Raw genomic sequence first — 19,392 nt, forward strand, 5'->3', positions numbered from 1 at the left:
CAAAGTCAGAGATACATTCACCAGTCTTGATTAAAGTGCACGCAGACTCAATGCACGCATACAAAACTGCTTCGTTTTTAGAACGGTATTGATTGCAAAACGATCTCCAATCACATTCCAATTCATAGACCAGGAGCTCGATCTCCCATTTCTCAAACGGGGGCTCCCATGCACACTTAACAAAGGATGAACAATCATAGTGCGCACAGTCTACAGATGGAACTGGAGCAGGAACAGAACGGGAATCTTTTACCTCTTTATTGGGATCAATTAATTGGTGTGTGTGTAATTCATCCAAAATGATCTGCCACACATACATCACCAGATCCACAACACACTTGTCACATTCATCAGAATCAATCAAAAGGCACACAGAGTCAAGACAATCGTTCAGGACATCCGCGCTTTTTGCGATGTAAAAATCGCAAAAGGCTTTCCAATCCAAATCAAATTCCTCCACCAAGGCCCCGATTTCCCATGAGGCAAATGGCGGTTCGAACAACCCAGTATCTAAATAATCTCCATATGGGTGGGGATCAGGAACGAGTACAGATTTTTTGACTGCTTTAATATAGTGTGCGATCCTACCTATAGCAGGATCCACATAAGCTTTGGATTGGCTCAAAAAACCTGGAAACTGATCAGCAGATGCATTATAAACATCATTATCATCATTATCATCATGCATGGTTTTGCCCATTTCAGACTTGACAGAAATAACCTCTCTATCTGTGGTTGCCATGGGTAACGGATCTTTCCGCTGGGAAGCCTTCCTAGATCTTTTACGTTTAGACTTAGAGGCTTTGGATGTCTGCTTTATGGATGAAAGAGTAGATGGAACAGCTGATTGAGCTGCTGACAACAACTCATTAAGGGGGTATGGTAATTGAGGTAATCTCAGCCAATTGTGAATTAAAAAGGCCAAGAATTCCAGGGGTCTTTGACTCAGGGTGGTATGATCTAACACATCATAACCCCACATTGACATTTCGCCCCCCAACAGAATGTAGACCATTTGGGGGGCCCAGGTAGACACTGGGGTGCATTGGAATTCAGGGTTCGCTAACAGTTTCGTACACTCAGACAAAAATTCGTCTGCTGATTCAGGTTCAAGGTTTTTAAATCTCTTAAAGGTACAAGAGCCATATTCGACAAAATCGTACAAATCGGAAATTCCGTCTACACTGGGGTTTTGGGTTAGGCTGGTCATTCTGTCACGATTGTGGAACTTTCCCCGTGATCAGCGCACAACGCGTGCGCTGACACGGCGGAGATCCTCCACAAGCGTATAATTTGCAGGAACCCAGCAAAAGGTGCTACGCACCTGTAGAGGGAAATTCCTGTCGGCAGATGGCGCTGGGGAGTGCAGAGGAACCAATCCTCTGTACCTCCACAAGTGCCAGACAGGAATTGTACGAAGCGCAGAATGCAATCGCAAGAGAGGCGATTGTGAATGAGATTGAGCAAAAGGGATAGGTTGTATGTGTGTGCGCCAATCCAGTCGCCACTCCGCGACCGCGCACACACAAAAGCAGATACGAAATAGGAACGCGATCGCGAGAGGTGCGATCGCGAGACGTGACACAAGGCAGAACAGAATAGAATACAAGGGTAGCAAAGGCACAGCAAATACAATAAGGAGATACGGAAAATAACAACCGCTAGCTAACCGCGAACACCGCACTCATTCGCAACAGTGCACGCGGTTATGCGCGATCTCCACGTGATAAGCACAATAGAGACAAGCACGCCTAACTAACCATAAACAGACAAACATGAAACAGGGGACGCGAGCGCTTGCTTAACGGTTACCTCACCGAGCCTGTAGCAAGCGCAGCGGACAAGACAGACACACGAAACACAAGAACTAGGCAGGAAGGATCCACCGCTCTTTCGCCAGAGCAAGTGTGATCCAAGCAGGAACATAGATCAGAAAGATCCACAGCCGCTAACGCTAGCGGCTAGTGCGATCTCAGCAAGACAGAACGATTCGCTATCAACCGCCGTTGGTGACAGCGCAATCGCGACCGACAAGACAGAACAGAAGGATCCCCAGCGCTCGCACAAAGTAGCTAGCGCGATCCCAGGAAACAGAACAGAAGGATCCCCAGCGCTAGCACAAAGTAGCTAGCGCGATCCCAGGAAACAGAACAGAAGAAATAGCTGGTAGCAACCGCTGCACCAGCTATACTCCAAGAACATAGATCAGAACCATTTCCTGTCAACCACCATAGGGACAGGACAATGGCAAACAGGCAAGACAAGACAGAACAGGCAATACAGATAATACAACCTGACTGGGCTAGAAGGGGAGCCAAAAGCAACCCCCAGGAATTAACTATACTAGATAGCAATGGCTGACACTCCAGCAGTGTCCATCAGGAACTGAGCAAGGAAGGGAAATGACCAGCAAAGCATTCTGGGAAACATAAAGCTCTTATAGTGCCAGTCATCAAAGAAGGCAGGTAGGGGATTTGCATAACGAATGTATGCAAATTCCCCAGCAAGAGAACAGAACAGAAACTTGCAATGAAAAGACAGGTCTCTGTTCCAGAGACCTGCAGCCCACAGACTAGAGGAATGGACAAACAGCTGTCTGCCTGTGCAGCCAGCTGAGCGGATCATCACAGTTCGCTCACAAAAACTGTGTGCAGCAGCATGTGTCATTTTCTCTGCTTTTAGCCGCTGCTTCACAGCAGAACACTCTCTGCTGTCATTCGCTGGCTCCCGATCACGTGACCCTTATGAGGCCCCATGCTATCATTTTTCCAGGGGGGCTCTATTAAGTCTCATTACGTCCCTGCTCTGCAAGCAGAGAGACATCAAAGCATTCAAATAATTTACAGCACAAGGAGTTCTACCGTAGGAGGTCAAAAGCAGTGCACTTATCTCATCATTCCTTTGAAGCTACTAATGGGTTAAGAAGTAAAATTGCTCTCAACCGTTTGCAGTCGCAAGTTGGTCCCAGGCTTCACACAAATACTTTTTGCCAGAGTTCCACTTTAATACAATAGGCAACTAGTCATAAATCCCTTTCTGGCATCCTTGAGTAGAAATTTACAGGAAAACTATTTGGCGTTGTTCTGTTGCCCTGTATGACATGGCTGGGCGCTTTAAACGCAGTTGTGCTGTTTTAGAAGTTATATAAAAGCCTAGGTATGCAAAACATGGCCCAGACTGTTGATAACTCGCTCATGTTTTGACAAACACAATCCGTGTGTGTTCTGTTATGTGCAGAAGTAATGGTTATCACAATCCCCAAATGCATACCACCCAGAAAGAATTTCCTGACTTAAAAACACAATGCAGCTTTTCTCAAATACCTGCTTTTCACTCCATTCCTTTGTGGAATAAGACTCTGGATAGAAATCCTGGCCTGCTTCCTTCAGCACTGGCTCTTACAGTGTGCAAGGCTAGGCTGACGCTCTCTCATCTCTGCACAATAACATAATCTGACAACCTATGGCTCTGACGGCCGGGCCATAATAGAAACACCTGTTGTCTGCAATATGAAATGCTTGCTTTGAGACCTTCACCAATAAGTAAATGATAGATCAGTTATCACACAACACCCAGGAGGTAAAGCGATATCTTTGATAGATTATTGAAGGCAAAAAATAAATCGCCCTGCGTGACAAGAAGAAAGAGAGATGACTTTAACTGACGTCATGAGCCAAGAGAATACTGGTATCATGTAGTCGGCATACAGCAGTACGGTAGTGTGCAATGCCAAAGTTACAGATTCCCCAGCAAGCTCATGGTGAACCAGAACTCCTAGGAGTGTGTAAGGGGCTAAAAAGGGCCAAAAAGCCCTCTTACTAAAATGCTATGCAAAACAAAAGTTTGCCTTCTTAAAACAGAATGTTTTGGGATTATTCAGGTTGGAGTGAGCATATGATGACTCCCACAATGCATCTCTGCTGAATATGCAAATCATCCTTTTTTGTCCCTGTAAGCTAACCACACCTCCAGAACAGCTGGAATGCAATGATGTGTCAGCCTGTTAATTGTACAGAGCCACAATAATCCAATATGCATACAGCCTGGTTGGTCCTCATCAGTGCATGTGAAAGCACTGGATTTGGGAGAGGTGTCTCATGATTTGTTACCAAATACTGTATCCTAAACTGAAAACCAAACCGCTAGGGAAATCAAATCAAATCCAAAGAAGTTTTACAAGTAAATCAAATAAAAAAAAAAGAAAGGTGGATAGCATTGGACTCCTAAAGGATGAGGTAGGGAACTCAATGGTGGATGACGGAAGTAGGGCAGAGCTATTGAATGATTGCTTTTCTTCTGTCCTCACAAGGGAAGCATCTTTGTTGTATATTATAGATGAGGAAATGTCCCAGTCCTCTGATTTGTATTATTAAAGTGGGATGAAACTCTATATTAACTGAAAAAAATAATCATCATCCAAAAAAAATTATTTTTTTCATTTACACATCCTGTTGTTTTTTTTTAGTTTTCACTGTCAGATTTAAGAGAAATGTGATATGAAAAAGGAAAATAATATTTCTTGTTTGATTCCATCTTTTACTGTTTCTTGTAATGATCCGCTCAGCTGGCTGCACAGGCAGACAGCTGTTTGACCATTCCTTAAGTCTGTGGGATGTAGGTCTCTGGATAAGAGACCTGTCTTTGCTTTGCAAGCTTCAGACCTGCTCTGCTGAGGAATTTGCATATACTGATTATGCAAATTGCCTAGTCGCCTCCCTTGAAGACTTGCAGCATAAATACCATGTGATCCCACAATCCTTGGCTGGTCATGGTTTGTTACTGTTGAAACACTCCTGGAGTGTCAGCCTTGCTATTGTCTGCTAAAGATTATCTTACAGTATTCCTGGGGATTGCATTAGGCATCCCTATAGCACAGTCAGGTTGTATTATTGTATTGCCTGTTCTGTCTTCTGCTTGTCCTTGCGATTGCACTGTCGCCAGCGGTTGGCGATGGTACATCGTTTGTTTCTGTACTTGGATCACACTTGCTCTGGCGGAAAGAGCAGTGGATCCTGCTAGCCTGTTTCTGTGCTTGGATCACACTTGCTCTGGCGGAAAGAGCAGTGGATCCTACTAAGCTCTGTTTCTGTACTTGGTTAGCACTTGCTCTGGCGGAAAGAGCAGTGGATCCTGCTAAATCTGTTTCCCTACTTGGTTCACACTCGCTCTGGCGGAAAGAGCAGTGGATCCTTCCTGTCCTGTCCCTGAACCTAGATCGCACTCGCTCTGGCGGAAGAGCGGTGGATCTTATCTGACCTATTCCTGTTCGTTTGTCTGTCTGGATCGCACTCGCTCTAGCGGTAGCAGCGGTGGTTCCTTTTGTACTCTGTCTGGGAGTGTAGGTCAGAGCTACGGTTGCTGCTGGCTGCTCCTTCTCTCTGTCTTGTCTGATATGAACACTTGCAGTAGGCTCGGTGGGGTAACCGTTAAGCAAGCGTTCGCGTTCTCTGTTTCGTGTTTGTGTGGCATTGGTTAATTAGGGCGGCATGCTTGTCTCTGTTGCGCTTAACGTGCGGAGACCGCACCGTAAACGCGTTCGCTGTTGCGAATGAGTGCGGTGTTCGCGTTTAGCTAGCGTTTCTTATTTTCCTTATCTTCTCATTGTTGTTTGCTGTGCCTTTGCTACTCTCCTGCTCTGTCTTGCTCGGTCTTGTGTCACTTCTAGCAATCGCCTCTCTCGCGATTGCGTTCCTACTTTGTTTCTGCTGTTGTGTGTTCACCGTCGCGGGTTGGTGACTAGATTGGTGCACACACATACATTCTGTCCCTGTGCTCATTCTCATTGGCAATCGCATCTCTTGCGATTGCGTTCTCACTTGGTTTCCACTGTTGTGTGTTCGCCGTCGCAGGTTGGCGACGAGATTGGTGGATATACATACATTCCTTCTCTGTGCTTATTCAGTCTTGTGTCACTGTTAGCAATCGCCATCTCTTGCGATTGCTTTCCCACCTGATCTTCACAGTTGTGTGTTCATCGTCGCTGGATGGCGACTAGATTGGTGGACACACATACACCCTGTCGCTGTACTCTCTCTCTTTAAGGGCTATCTTGCCCTGCATTGCTTCCCTTTGTACAATTCATATCTGGCATCTGTGGCTGTGCACTCCACAGCTCCTTCTGCTGGCAGGAATTCCCCTCTACAGGTGCATTGCACCTTTTGCTGGGTTCTCTCAGATTATAAGCTTGTGGAGGATTTCCGCAGTGTCAGCGCGCGTCCTGTGTGCTTACCACGGAAAGTATTCCACAATCGTTACATTTCTCTGTAATGCTAAAAGTGGCATAACGTCTGCCCTTTTTAACCCAGCTCAGTATTATTTACTGCTTATGTTACGGATTACTGTCCCTCCCACAGCAAATGTCACCTAGATAACAGGCTTACATCACTGTGGAAATTCTTCAAAGGGAGGGGGAATTCAATTATTTCCTGGTCATAGTGTCCTCATCTTATCTTAAATGGGACATTTCTGTTATTTGCATTTTGAGATAAACGTGTTACTGCAGCTGAAAAATAAAAAGCAAGACTTTCCACAATCCTGTTTTCACTGCACAATTTGGTAAAGTTTAGAGGCACACAGACCTGGTAAAAATAAATAAATAATACATTAGGAAAAAACGATACGTGTGTTCCCAGCATAAGGGAAGCTATACGAGACTTCATAGCAGATAATAATCAAATTGTTCAGCATCAGCATGGGTTTACTAAGGACAAATCTTGTTTGAATAAGGTGCTCAGCTTTTATGAAGTGGTGAACGCTAATGTGGATATTGGGAATGCTGTAGATGTGATATACGTGGACTTTGCAAAAAGACCTTTGATACTGTTACCTACAATGGTCTGGTGCAGAAGATGAGGATACAAGGACTGGAGTAAATATGATCCAGGTAGTGACTACAACACTTATGTCACCTAACAGAAGGTATTTTTTAATACATCAAGGACACTTACGCTCCTCAGCCTTGGAGAACCTTGGTTATTCAGGCCCTAGGTGAGTAATTAAAAACGTCTTACAAGCTATTGCCTGCTTAACAGTCATAAAGACCTTCAAAGACATGGCTAGACCATATACATACTGTATATTCATGTGCGTATTTTGTTTCTTAGGTTCTCCTGTAAACCAATATGACACATCAATGAGTGCTGGAGGCATCAGGATTACTACAAACCTGTTAGGGAATGTGTAGCATACCAATCTATTTTTAGTAGTTGTTTATTGCTGTTCAGTGTGAGTCGTTTACTCTACAATTTAATCCAAAACACTTTAATGTATGCTGAATATAACTTTATTGTCAACAAAGCACCAAGTAACATAAGCTATTTTTGACTCTCATTGTACCCAAAGATTTGTAATGAGAGTTGAGGGTGCTGCACAATTCAGAGGGACAGTCCATCTTTTGGAACCAAAGCCCACTGTCCTCCTTTCCTACTAATGTGTCCCTTTTTTCAGGGCTAATGTCTAGATCTGTGTAAAGGTTCCCTTTAAAGATCCAATTTCCCGAACAATCTGATCATTGCTACTGATTGGAAACGATTGTTTGGGCCCGCCAACGCAGGGTAAAACGATAAACAATCCGAACAGACTAAAGGTGCCTATTAATGATACAATATTGTTTGGACAATCTTACCACTTCCATGTAATATGAGGGACTACCTACATAAATATCCATTCAAAGTGTATTCACTTCAGTTTACCCTTGTACTTCATAAATTTGGTTAGATTGGAGAAACAAATATATTTTTCTTTTGTATTATTAGTGGACACCGTTAAACTGAATCTGAAGCCAAAAAAAAACAAAAAAAAACAGATCCTTACCTAAAGAGAGGGAAGGTTCTGGGTCCTATAGAGCCTTCCCATCCCTCTCCTCATCCCTTTGTTCCCTCGCAGGCTCTTCCGTTAAAATCTCCCCCGCGGGAGGCTTCGTCAGTCAACCCTAGTGCTCCTGAAGATGGGCGGCTCTGTACTGCACATGAGCGAGAGAGGGTGCTCACGTGCGCAGTATGGAGCAGTCCGTCCAATGGAGCCTGAGTGCTCCTGAAGACTACCGAAGCACATCCACAACAGAACAGACAAATTGTCTTAAAGCTGTACACCTTTTTATCTAAAAAAAATTGGAGGTATGCTGTATTCACCAAGCACTAGCAGCTAAAAACGCCCCCTCCTATTACTTCTATAACCCCTGAGGGAAGTAAAGAACTCCCTGGGCAATAATATCTTCTTTACACTCAGTCTAATTACATTTTGCATGCTGGCAAATAGTGATACTTCCTGCCAGACAGAGCATTAGCGTAGACTTGCAAAGTGCATGTCTAAACCAGCCAACGCATGTTATCGCGGATGCATTTGAAAGTCCCCCAGAGCTCCCTGTCAGGCCGTCAACACATCACTACAGCACTCCCACAGCCTCCCATGAGCCGTCACCGCTGTTCAACTTACATACCACCGCTAAACACCCGCCGCCTCTCGCCGCAAGTCTGTGACATTGTGCACATGCGCAGAGCGCTCCTGGCCACATGATCAAGGATGATAACAGAGGGGGAAGATAACGGAGGGGGACGATAACGGAGGGGGACAGAGGAGAACGGTAGGAGCAGTGTGCTTCAGGAGTTTTTCTTTCACATGCCTGCTCCCCCCGTTTTACATTTGTTTACCAGTGCTAAGGTATCCTTTAAGATTACCTTCTTTCAACAGGCTGCACATTGTATGCCCCTCCTCCTTTCCACCCACACTCACTCACTTCCCCATGACTGAAATGTCCTTTGTGGCTAATAAGTGAATGGCACTAATTCTGTGTGCTTAGTGTTAAAAGAATAAACAAAATGAACAAAAAAAAAACCACATAGCACTAATCCCACCCACCCCATTCTCGCCTCCATCTCACATAGCTCAAAAGGGAAGATACCATTTGCATCAAGCTGCAGTGCCTAGTGCACTGTGGAGTCCCTCTTTAAGCCTAGAGGCCCATTCATACCTTTGCTCACTTTCTTTAGCACTCCTGCAGTCATGGGAGAGGGAGGGGGCAGGACTATAAGGGGGACCTCTCTTCTTACCCAGCCTCCAGTACAGGGTATGTTTTACAGAGCAGGTGTAGTTGTGGTCATTCTTGCTATGGGTTGAGGATTCATTGTGGCCTCCCTGTCTCTGGGGGTCACGGAGACACACCTGTCCTAAGACCCCTGGGAGATAAGACTCATGGCCATGAAGATCATAACTACCAAGCGGTTTGAACGATGGGTGCGGGGTCACATGATTTGTAGCTATGCCCCTGCACTTTGTAATATAAATCACATGGAAGATGCATGCCAAGGAAAGTTTACACTCTCACTTTAGATGCAGAAGAAAGCACACCGAGTGCAGATGTGATTCCTGGAATCTCTGAAAGAAGGGTTGGAAATCACTTTGAAACATTACTCAGCAGATTGTGGCAATGTATAGTTAGGCCTGTAGGTGTCACTGCAGAGCAAAGCACAGTCTATGGCCATGCCCTGATTCCACATTTCTGATTCTTCTGTATTGCAAGCAACTAATGGGGGTTGAAGGAACACAACTTTGTGCTGAATATTTTTTTTCCTCCGTTTTCGTTCATTTTCCATTCCACTTAGTTGCACTACCTTTTTTTTTTTAAACAAATGAAAAGAATATCACAAGGCACTAAAACATCAAAAATAATTGACAAGATGTTGCATATTATACAGGTGAAAGGCAGGGGACAAATCTGTGCATCTGTTTAGATATAATAAAATTATAGAAGGTACCAAATAGTGACCTGTAAAAGTGAGCTTGCGGGAACACAGGAGGCATCAGGAGATGCAGTCCTAAAACTTTGAGTTATGATACTCCGGAAACCAGACATTTCTGGATAAGTGGTCACAGGAGCATTACTATAAATAATGTTTTTTTTTGTAACAGTCTTTTCTCTTTTAACCTCCGTGGCCATAATCCTGAGTGTGGTTTGGTGTTCATATTCTCAGGGGCGTAGCAATAGGGGTTGCAGAGGTAGCCACCGCATCAGGGCCCTTGGGCCAGAAGGGGCCCCGAAGGCATACCTCCCAACATTTGAAGATGTGAAAGAGGGACACTTAAGCCACGCCCCCTGTGCAGCATTAAGCCACACCCCTGATTTTGCAGGAGGGTGACAAAGGGAGGAATGAGTTTGTGGAGGAGGGTGCCAGTTGGTGGGAGAGGGTGACACTGGGTGGAAAGGGGGGTGCCAGTGGGTGGGGGAGGAAGGTGCCAGTGGGTAGGAGGAGGGTGTTAGTGGAAAGTGGAGGGTGTCAGTGGGCAGAGAGGAGGGTGCCAGTGAGCAGGGAGCCAGTGGGTAGGAGGAGGGTGCCAGTGGGTGGGGAGGAGGGTACCTGTGGTTGGAAAGGAGGGTGACACTGGGTGGGGAGGAGGGTGTCAGTGGGTAGGAGAAGGGTGACACTGGGTGGGGAGGAGGGTACTTGTGGGTGGAAAGGAGGGTGACACTGGGTGGGGGAGAAAGGTGCCAGTGGGTAGGAGGAGGGTGTCAGTGGGTAGGAGGAGGGTGTCAGTCAGCAAAGAAGAGAGTGCCAGTGGGTGGGGGGGGGAGGGTGCCAGTGGGTAGGAGGAGGGTGTCAGTCAGCAAAGAAGAGAATGCCAGTGGGTGGGGAGGAGGATGTCAGTGGGTAGGAGGAGGGTGTCAGTCAGCAAAGAAGAGGGTGCCAGTGGGTGGGGAGGAGGATGTCAGTGCGTAGGAGGAGGGTGTCAGTCAGCAAAGAAGAGGGTGCCAGTGGGTAGGAGGAGGGTGTCAGTCAGCAAAGAAGAGGGTGCCAGTGGGTAGGAGGAGGGTGTCAGTCAGCAAAGAAGAGGGTGCCAGTGGGTAGGAGGAGGGTGTCAGTCAGAAAAGAAGAGGGTGCCAGTGGGTGGGGAGGAGGGTGCTGGTGGGTGGGGAGGAGGGTGCTAGTGGGTAGGGGGGTCGTCAATGGAGGGGGGGGAGAATGCCCGTGGGTGGGGAGGAAGGTGCCCCTGTGTGGGGAGGAGATTGCCCTGGGGAGAGAAGACAGAAAAAAAATGATCGAGGCGCCAGCCGCGCCAATAAGGGATGTGGGAGCCTGCTTTATTCCTCCCTCCCTTCCACTGAATGCCCCCACCTGCTGTGAATGTGCCCCCCCCCCCCCCCCTCATAGGCAGTGTGTGTGCAGCGGAGCGGTAGGTCCTCTTACGCTGATCCAGGCGCACCGGCAACTAGTCTCTACTTCCTGTGACGTCATGGTAAACAGGAAGCAGAAAACTCCAGTTGCCGGTGCGCATGGATTGTGGTAAGAGGACCTACCGCTCCGCTCCGCACACACTGCCTACAGGGGGGGACACATTCACAGCAGGTGAGGGCATTCAGAGGAAGGGAGGGAGGAATAAAGCAGGCTCCCGCATCCCTTATTGGCGCGGCTGGAGCCTCGATAATTTTATTTCTGTCTTCTCTCCCCAGCCGGCCGGGACTTAAGGTGGCCTTCCCGGGGTAGCGGGAGAGCCCCCCCAAATCGGGAGAATCACGACCAATCCGGGACGGTTGGGGGGTATGCTGAAGGGCCCTCCCTCAACTACATTATTAGCTCTCTATTGGTCCCGTGCTCATAATAATCACTTCTATAGATACTTTGAATAGTGGTAATCATTAACAAACTGTTTCCCATCCCCTTCTTGATTCTCTGACACTGTAGTTGCCATTGGCAGGTTTTAGTGCGCCATATCAATTGCTATGTATAGAATGCTTGGGGGGGCCCATTGTAAAACTTGCATCGGGGCCCACAACTCCTTAGCTACGCCACTGCATATTCTGATCCTAAAGTGGTAAGATGAATAAGATGGAAGTCTACAGAAGAAGATGATGCCACAGAATCACCGGCGTACCTACCGGGGATGCGACCCCCTCAGCCGCAGGGGGGCCCGGGGCTGCTCTGGGGCCCGCTCACTGTGCGTGGGGGGAGCACTGCTCTGGACCCCCCAGCAAGGTGCTCAACTGGCCGCAGCGTCTAATAGACGCTGCGCCAGTTCGTTCCCCGCAGCCCCGCTCCAGCAGCCTGCATAGTCTCCGGCAGGCAGAGCAGGGCTACGGCAAGATGGCCGCCGAAGAAGCCCTACACTGGAGACTATTTGTGTCTCTAGTACAGGGCTTTGGCAGCCATCTTGCCGTAGCCCTGTACTCTGCCTGTCAGCGCGGGAGATGTGCTGCAGGAGGACTCGGGGAGCTGCGAGCCAGATGCCGGGAGAGGAGAAGACTTCTGTCAGGTAAGTGAATTGTTTTTTTTTCACAGGTGCATTTTTTTTCTAGTGTCTGCTGCCTACATTGTGATTTTCTGGTGTCTGCTGCCCACATTGCGATTTTCAGGTGTCTGCTGCCCACATTGCGATTTTCTGGTGTCTGCTGCCGACATTAGGATTTTCTGGTGACTGCTGCCCACATTACGATTTTCTGGTCACTGCTGCCCACATTGCGATTTTCTGGTGACTGCTGCCCACATTAGGATTTTCTGGTCACTGCTGCCCACATTAGGATTTTCTGGTGTCTGCTGCCCACATTACGATTTTCTGGTCACTGCTGCCCACATTGCGATTTTCTGGTGTCTGCTGCCCACATTACGATTTTCAGGTGTCTGCTGCCCATATTATGATTTTCTGGTGTCTGCTGCCCACATTACGATTTTCAGGTGTCTGCTGCCCACATTACGATTTTCAGGTGTCTGCTGCCCACATTACGATTTTCAGGTGTCTGCTGCCCACATTACGATTTTCAGGTGTCTGCTGCCCACATTGCGATTTTCAGGTGTCTGCTGCCCACATTACGATTTTCAGGTGTCTGCTGCCCACATTGCGATTTTCAGGTGTCTGCTGCCCACATTGCGATTTTCAGGTGTCTGCTGCCCACATTAGGATTTTCTGGTGACTGCTGCCCACATTGCGATTTTCTGGTGACTGCTGCCCACATTGCGATTTTCTGGTGACTGCTGCCCACATAAGGATTTTCTGGTGACTGCTGCCCACATTAGGATTTTCTGGTGTGTGCTGCCCACATTATGATATTCTGGTGACTGACTGCTGCCCACATTAGGATTTTCTGGTGACTGCTGCCCACATTGCGATTTTCTGGTGACTGCTGCCCACATTGCGATTTTCTGGTGACTGCTGCCCACATAAGGATTTTCTGGTGACTGCTGCCCACATTAGGATTTTCTGGTGTGTGCTGCCCACATTATGATATTCTGGTGACTGACTGCTGCCCACATTAGGATTTTCTGGTGACTGCTGCCCACATTGCGATTTTCTGGTGACTGCTGCCCACATGGCGATTTTCTGGTGACTGCTGCCCACATTGCGATTTTCTGGTGAACTCTGCCCACATTACGATTTTCTGGCCCACATTACGATTTAATGGTGAACACTGCCCACGTTACGATTGTCTGGTGAATGCTGTCCACGTTACGATTTTCTGGTGAACGCTGCCCACATTACGATTTTCTGGCCCACATTACGATTTCCTGGTGAACACTGCCCACGTTACGATTGTCTGGTGAATGCTGTCCATGTTACAATTTTCTGGTGAACGCTGCCCACATTACGATTTTCTGGTGAACTCTGCCCACATTACGATTTTCTGTCCCACATTACGATATTCTGGTGAACGCTGCCCACATTACGATTGTCTGGTGAATGCTGTCCACGTTACAATTTTCTGGTGACTGCTGCTCACGGTACAATTTTCTGGTGACTGCTGCTCACGTTACGATTTTCTGGTGACTGGTGCCCACATTACGATTTTCTGGTGAACTCTGCCCACATTATGATTTTCTAAAGGCCCACATTACGATTTTTCTGGTGAACTCTGCCCACATTACGATTTTCTGGCCCACATTACGATTGTCTGGTAAAATGCTGCCCACTTTACAATTAATTTACAGTGAAACGCTGCCCCATTACGATTATTTGGCACCTATGGGGGGGGGGGCCCCATCCAAATATTCGCAGGGGGGCCCAGTGATTTCTAGTTACGCCCCTGCACAGAATACAAGTATTCAGAATAAGGAAAGAAGAAAGTAGTTAAAAAAAAGAGGAGGTATACAATTGAAAAAAAGGACATAGATGAAAAAAAACCTTTTTATCATTATTTTGATGAAAAATTTAGTGTTGGGTAACGTTTTATCTAAAGCTGTTTTTTTTTCTAATTAAATGCAACCATTTGTTCTAAATAGGGATGAGGAGACATACTGTATATTGTAACACATGGGAATAGATAGCAAGTACTTTTGCCTTTACGGACGGGCACAGCGCAACACGAGTCTGGAGACTGTCTTCATGTTTCACTAACACCAGTGCTTTATTTGTGTGGTATGGACTATTTAACCACTTATCTCCAACTGGACGCATAGAAACATCCAGTTTGAGCACCATTAATGCTATGAGGACATCCAGGTGCATCTTTTTAATCAGCGGCGGGTGTACACATGCTCCTATCGCTCGTTCATGGCAGGAGATACGGATCAGCGATTGGTGAACGGGAACATGTGTTCCCTGAGCCAATCAGAGCCTTTTAGTGAAGAATGCACATAATTACAACCAGCACAATGTGCATTCTTAAAAATGTTAGTAAATAAAAGTATTTGTCTCTCCCCAAGCTTATCTATCACCACAGATTGCTGTCAACCTGTGTTCTATGGTGACGGGCTGGGAGAGACTGACATAGCAAAGTGGTAGGCTTTTATCTATTTTTTGTATATAAATTTTGCCTCCCATATCTATCCTATTAACCACATATCTGCCCACTAACCTGGCCCTCCCTCTCCCTAGTCATTTAGCTCTTGGGGTCTTTTTATACCCCAATTAGAGTACTTTTCTGTACTTTCCCCCTTTCTACCTACAATTATTTCTATATTTCTACCTATATTCCATCCAATCTCTTCTGGGGCTATGCAAACAAACAAAGAGTCATAAAACAGAAATAACCTTTACAATTTGGAAGGTGTAAATCTGTTTATAGGACGCGTTAGCTGGTCTGAAATCAGGGCAACCTCTTGCTGGGGACGTAACCTCCTAAGATAATACACTCCCGAGGCAATTAATACACTCCTGCGATAAGTAATACACTCTTCAAATTTCCAGTATCACCTCTATGCTGATGACACTCAAATCTATCTCTCAGCTCCTGACCTCTTTACACTACTGTCTCAAATCCCTAACTGTCTGTCTGCTGTTTGTGCATTCATGTCATCTGTTTTCTTCAAATGTAACATGAATAAAATGGAGATTATGATGTTTCCACCTTATCTCTCTGCTCCTTTCGCCCATAATAGCCATCAATGCAGAAAACGCCCCAATAACCTCAACTCCTATTTGGGATAACTCTGGACTCTTGACTTCCCATTTAAACCACATATTAACACATTAACAACCTCCTACTACTTCCATAAAAAAAAATGTCTAGAATGTTTCCCTTCCTTACACAAGAGGCTTATGAAATGCTTGTACATGCTTTAATCATTTCACATCTTGACTACTGTAAAACCCTACTGTGATGGATTCACCATTGGTGGATGCGCTAGTAGCACGAAAGTACGCATACTAAAGCTTGCTCCAGAGATCCCCTTTAGTTGAGTTTTGCTTAAAAAATAAAATGTGGCTGTACAAGGTTTCAGGGAAGTTTTTACACTTTCAACTAGGCAGAGTTGTAAAATGTGCCTCACAGGGAAGCCATAAACCCGTTACTTCTTCCTAGCAGGGCTGGATTCCCCACTTAATGACCCCTCAGACATTATGTAATGGCCCATACTCACGGGCAGCAAAAGTGGCCTGTCGCCAGCACACGTCAGCGTGCGGGCGACAGGCCGGCGACAGCTCCTCGCCAGGTCCCTCCGCGTACACACACGGAAGAGGGACCAGCGGCTCGACGGAAGCTGTCGCCGACGTTCCTCCTCCCCCCGCCGGAAGCTCTGCATACCTCAATGGAGGTTGCTGTCGCTAGTCCGCGTACTCACGCGGACTAGCGACAGCTGCGGCGCAGTTGCGGCGGCGACTGTCGCCAGTCGATTGAACATTTCAATCGCCTGGCGACATCAGCGACGGGCGACAGTTCGGGGTGCGTGCCCGTTCAACGGCCCATACTCACGGGCGACCTGTCGCCGCAACACGCGCGCGCCGCGTGTTGCGGCGACATTTGTAGCCCGTGAGTATAGGCCATAAGGAGATCACAAGAACACTGATAACAAAGTCAGGGAAGCAGGAATCAGATTCTTGTCATAAACCACTAACAAAACAAAACCACTAACAAAAGGACATCTTACATGCCCTGTCAAAGGGGAGAGGAAATTGAATGTAACTCTTAATCCTCATAACAATAAATAATATACATTCCTATTATATTTCCATACTTTGATTAATGCCAGTCATACGAAAACTAGCAAGATCGTTGGACACAACATTGTATACAATGAACAGAGGCACCAAAAGTATAAAATTAGATTAAATGAGCTTAAAAACCGACTCAAATGGCAAAATTGAAGGCGGAAGTGGTGGTCTTACCTCCCTCAAGCAGACACGACAACGACTGCGATTCAGACAGTCAAACACATTTATTAGAAACTCCTCCAAAAAATTTTGCAACGCGTTTCGCAGGCTCAATCCCGCTTCATCAGGCAATACAGGGAAGGTGTCCAAGCAATAATCCGTCCATCCGTCTACCACATTCTGTCACAAATATATGGTTTTCTCTGAAATGCAACATAATAATGAAACCCCTGTTTGATACCTATGATAACCAGAGAACATGAATTGTTATCATCATCTGCATGGTCTGATGAACTGCCACAGAGATATATTTCCACATATTTCAAATCTCTTTCTGCTCTAATGAGAGGGGCAGAACAGGGTCAGATGGCAGAATCTGCCCATCTCGCATTACAATCTCCACCCCTAGCAGAGAGAGGGTTAAATGTCTGGACACACAGGCTGTTAGGGTCCTTCAATGCTGATCCATTTCATCAGGGATCCTTCTGCGAGTCAATTTGGATCTGGGCATTACTTTGGACTATTAACCTCAGAACTTTCTATATTCTTTTTGGACTTACAATTCCTCCCTACGTCCTCCAGGACGGCCCCTCCTGAGATTGTGTCAGTCCCCCCTCCCAAATTGGAAACACCTTAAGAGAATTAAAATAATTAATTAGTTAGTATAAATCCCACCTCCTCACAATCTCCCCCAGTTTTTTGTCTGTTTCCCAGACCTCACCACGGAAGCACCAGAGAAGGTTGTTCCTTTTAGTGGGGGAGCCTGTGGGCACCTGCTGTATTATTTGTTTTTTTACTTTTTATCTTTTTGAGAAAGCATAGTTTAGGCAATGTACTGTTGTGCGGCCTAGTTTGGGAACTTAGCAGGTAGTTACCTGTTTTTCCTATATGGAACGAAGGGGATTGGAGAGTTCACTCTCTTAATTATGCATTCTTTATTCGGGGCATGGCAGCGAGACGCCGGATTCCTTCCCGGATATAACATAGGCTTCGTCTGATTGGCCGCATGTACACATCATTTTTTACATATGACTCGCGTCATGCGTACTAACGTCATGATTACTGCGTCATGGGCGTGTTAGAAGGCGGAAGTGCGGGTATTTTAAACCGTGATAGCCACGCTACACATGCGGATGCTACAGATCTGAGGGGGTCATGGAGCAGTCAAGTGGACCCACCACAGAAGCTCAGGAGACTACTGCTGCTGGTGAAACTGAGCAGTCAGGAACACAGCCACCGGTAAGCTAACACATTGGTGTGTTTATTGCAGACTCCTGTGAATCTTGTTGGTACTACTTACTAAAGTTCTTGGGTTTTGTTACGTTTGTATTGCAGAAACTCAAGAGCACTTCGAAATCTAACAAATGTACTAAGTGTAGCTGCAAGTTGCCTGAAGGAACTTCTAACACTTTATGTTTAGACTGTTATAACAGATCTAAGTCTTATGCTCCTAGACCTGAAAGTACTACAGTAGATTTATTTGACCTGATGAAATCCATGAAACTTGAATTACCTACTACCTTTTCAGCTTTCAGGGCAGCCTAGCCTCCTCGCCCGGTGCAGGCTAGACCTTTGGTACAGACGATCCCTCAGGTTCACTTTTGTACCTCAGGTACCGGTAGTTCAACCGGTTATTACCTCACAGGCTCAGGTTCCCCAAACCAGTAGTGCTGTAGACCCGGGACCCTCAGCGCCTCTTCCTATCCTTCCTGTTGTTTCTTCAAATCAGGGGAGTTCAGGTCAGCAGAATATAGATGTGCCTGCTCCTTTATCCCTGGAGGATATCTCGGATGAATCAGAGGAGGGGGAAATAATAGATTCAGATTCTTCTCTGACTCATTCCTCTATAAAGGTCCCTAAATATCTGTTTAGTGCCGATGACACCTCTGTGCTTCTTAAAGCGGTATATGATTGAGAGCAAATTGAGGAACCTAAGGCAGCTATCAAAAGTATAGTTACATCTCAATGGAAGGAACCAGAAAGGAAACTTTTTGTCGCTAGATCTGTTAAACAAAGGTTTCCCTCTAAGATCGAGGATCATGAAGCCTTGTTTAAATGTCCCAGACTTGATGCACCTCTCTCTCAGTATTCTAAGGATACGGACCTATCTTTTGAAGACATGGGAACCTTAAAGGATCCCATGGATAAAAAGGCAGATATTTTGCTCAAGAGAGCATGGGATTCTACCTCTTTTTCTTTCAAACCTGCGATGTTATCTATGTGTATTTCTCGTAATCTTGACAAATGGATTAGAGGATTGCAGCGTCATCTTGAGATTGGCACTCCTCAAGCGGAAATTGTAGAAAGTCTGACGGTTATCGTCAGATCGGTAGCTTTTCTGGCGGATGCTGCAACGGAATATCTCAGAGCAGCAGCTAAGACTGCTGCCTTGATAAACTCGACTGGTAGAGCTATATGGTTGAATACCTGGGAGGGAGATGTTGCATCAAAACAGAAGCTTTGTTCTATGGAGTTTCAGGGAGAGCTTCTATTTGGCAAGGATCTAGACTCAGTTCTAGAGAGATCGTCAAATAAAGCTAAGAAATTTCCAGATAAAAAGAAAAATCTGAATAAAAGGCCCTTTCAGAACAAGAAGCCCTTTTTCAGGCAGGACCAGTCTAACAAGGGGCAGAAACAGAATAGGAAATGGTCATACAGTGCAGGTAGAGGAAGGCCCTTCTTATTCAACAAACCTCAACCTGCCACTACAAAACCAACCAAATGACTTGATCCCAGTGGGAGGGAGACTTCTTTATTGTCTTTGTTTTTGGCAAGAGATTTCCCAAAGTCAATTTATTTTGAATTTAATCCAGCACGGGTACAGGATAGAAATCCTATCCACTATCCTCCTCCCAAAATTGTATTGTGTGTGGACTCACAGAC

The sequence above is a fragment of the Hyperolius riggenbachi genome, chromosome 2 (genome assembly GCF_040937935.1).
Source record: "Hyperolius riggenbachi isolate aHypRig1 chromosome 2, aHypRig1.pri, whole genome shotgun sequence".
NCBI classification, from domain to species: domain Eukaryota; kingdom Metazoa; phylum Chordata; class Amphibia; order Anura; family Hyperoliidae; genus Hyperolius; species Hyperolius riggenbachi.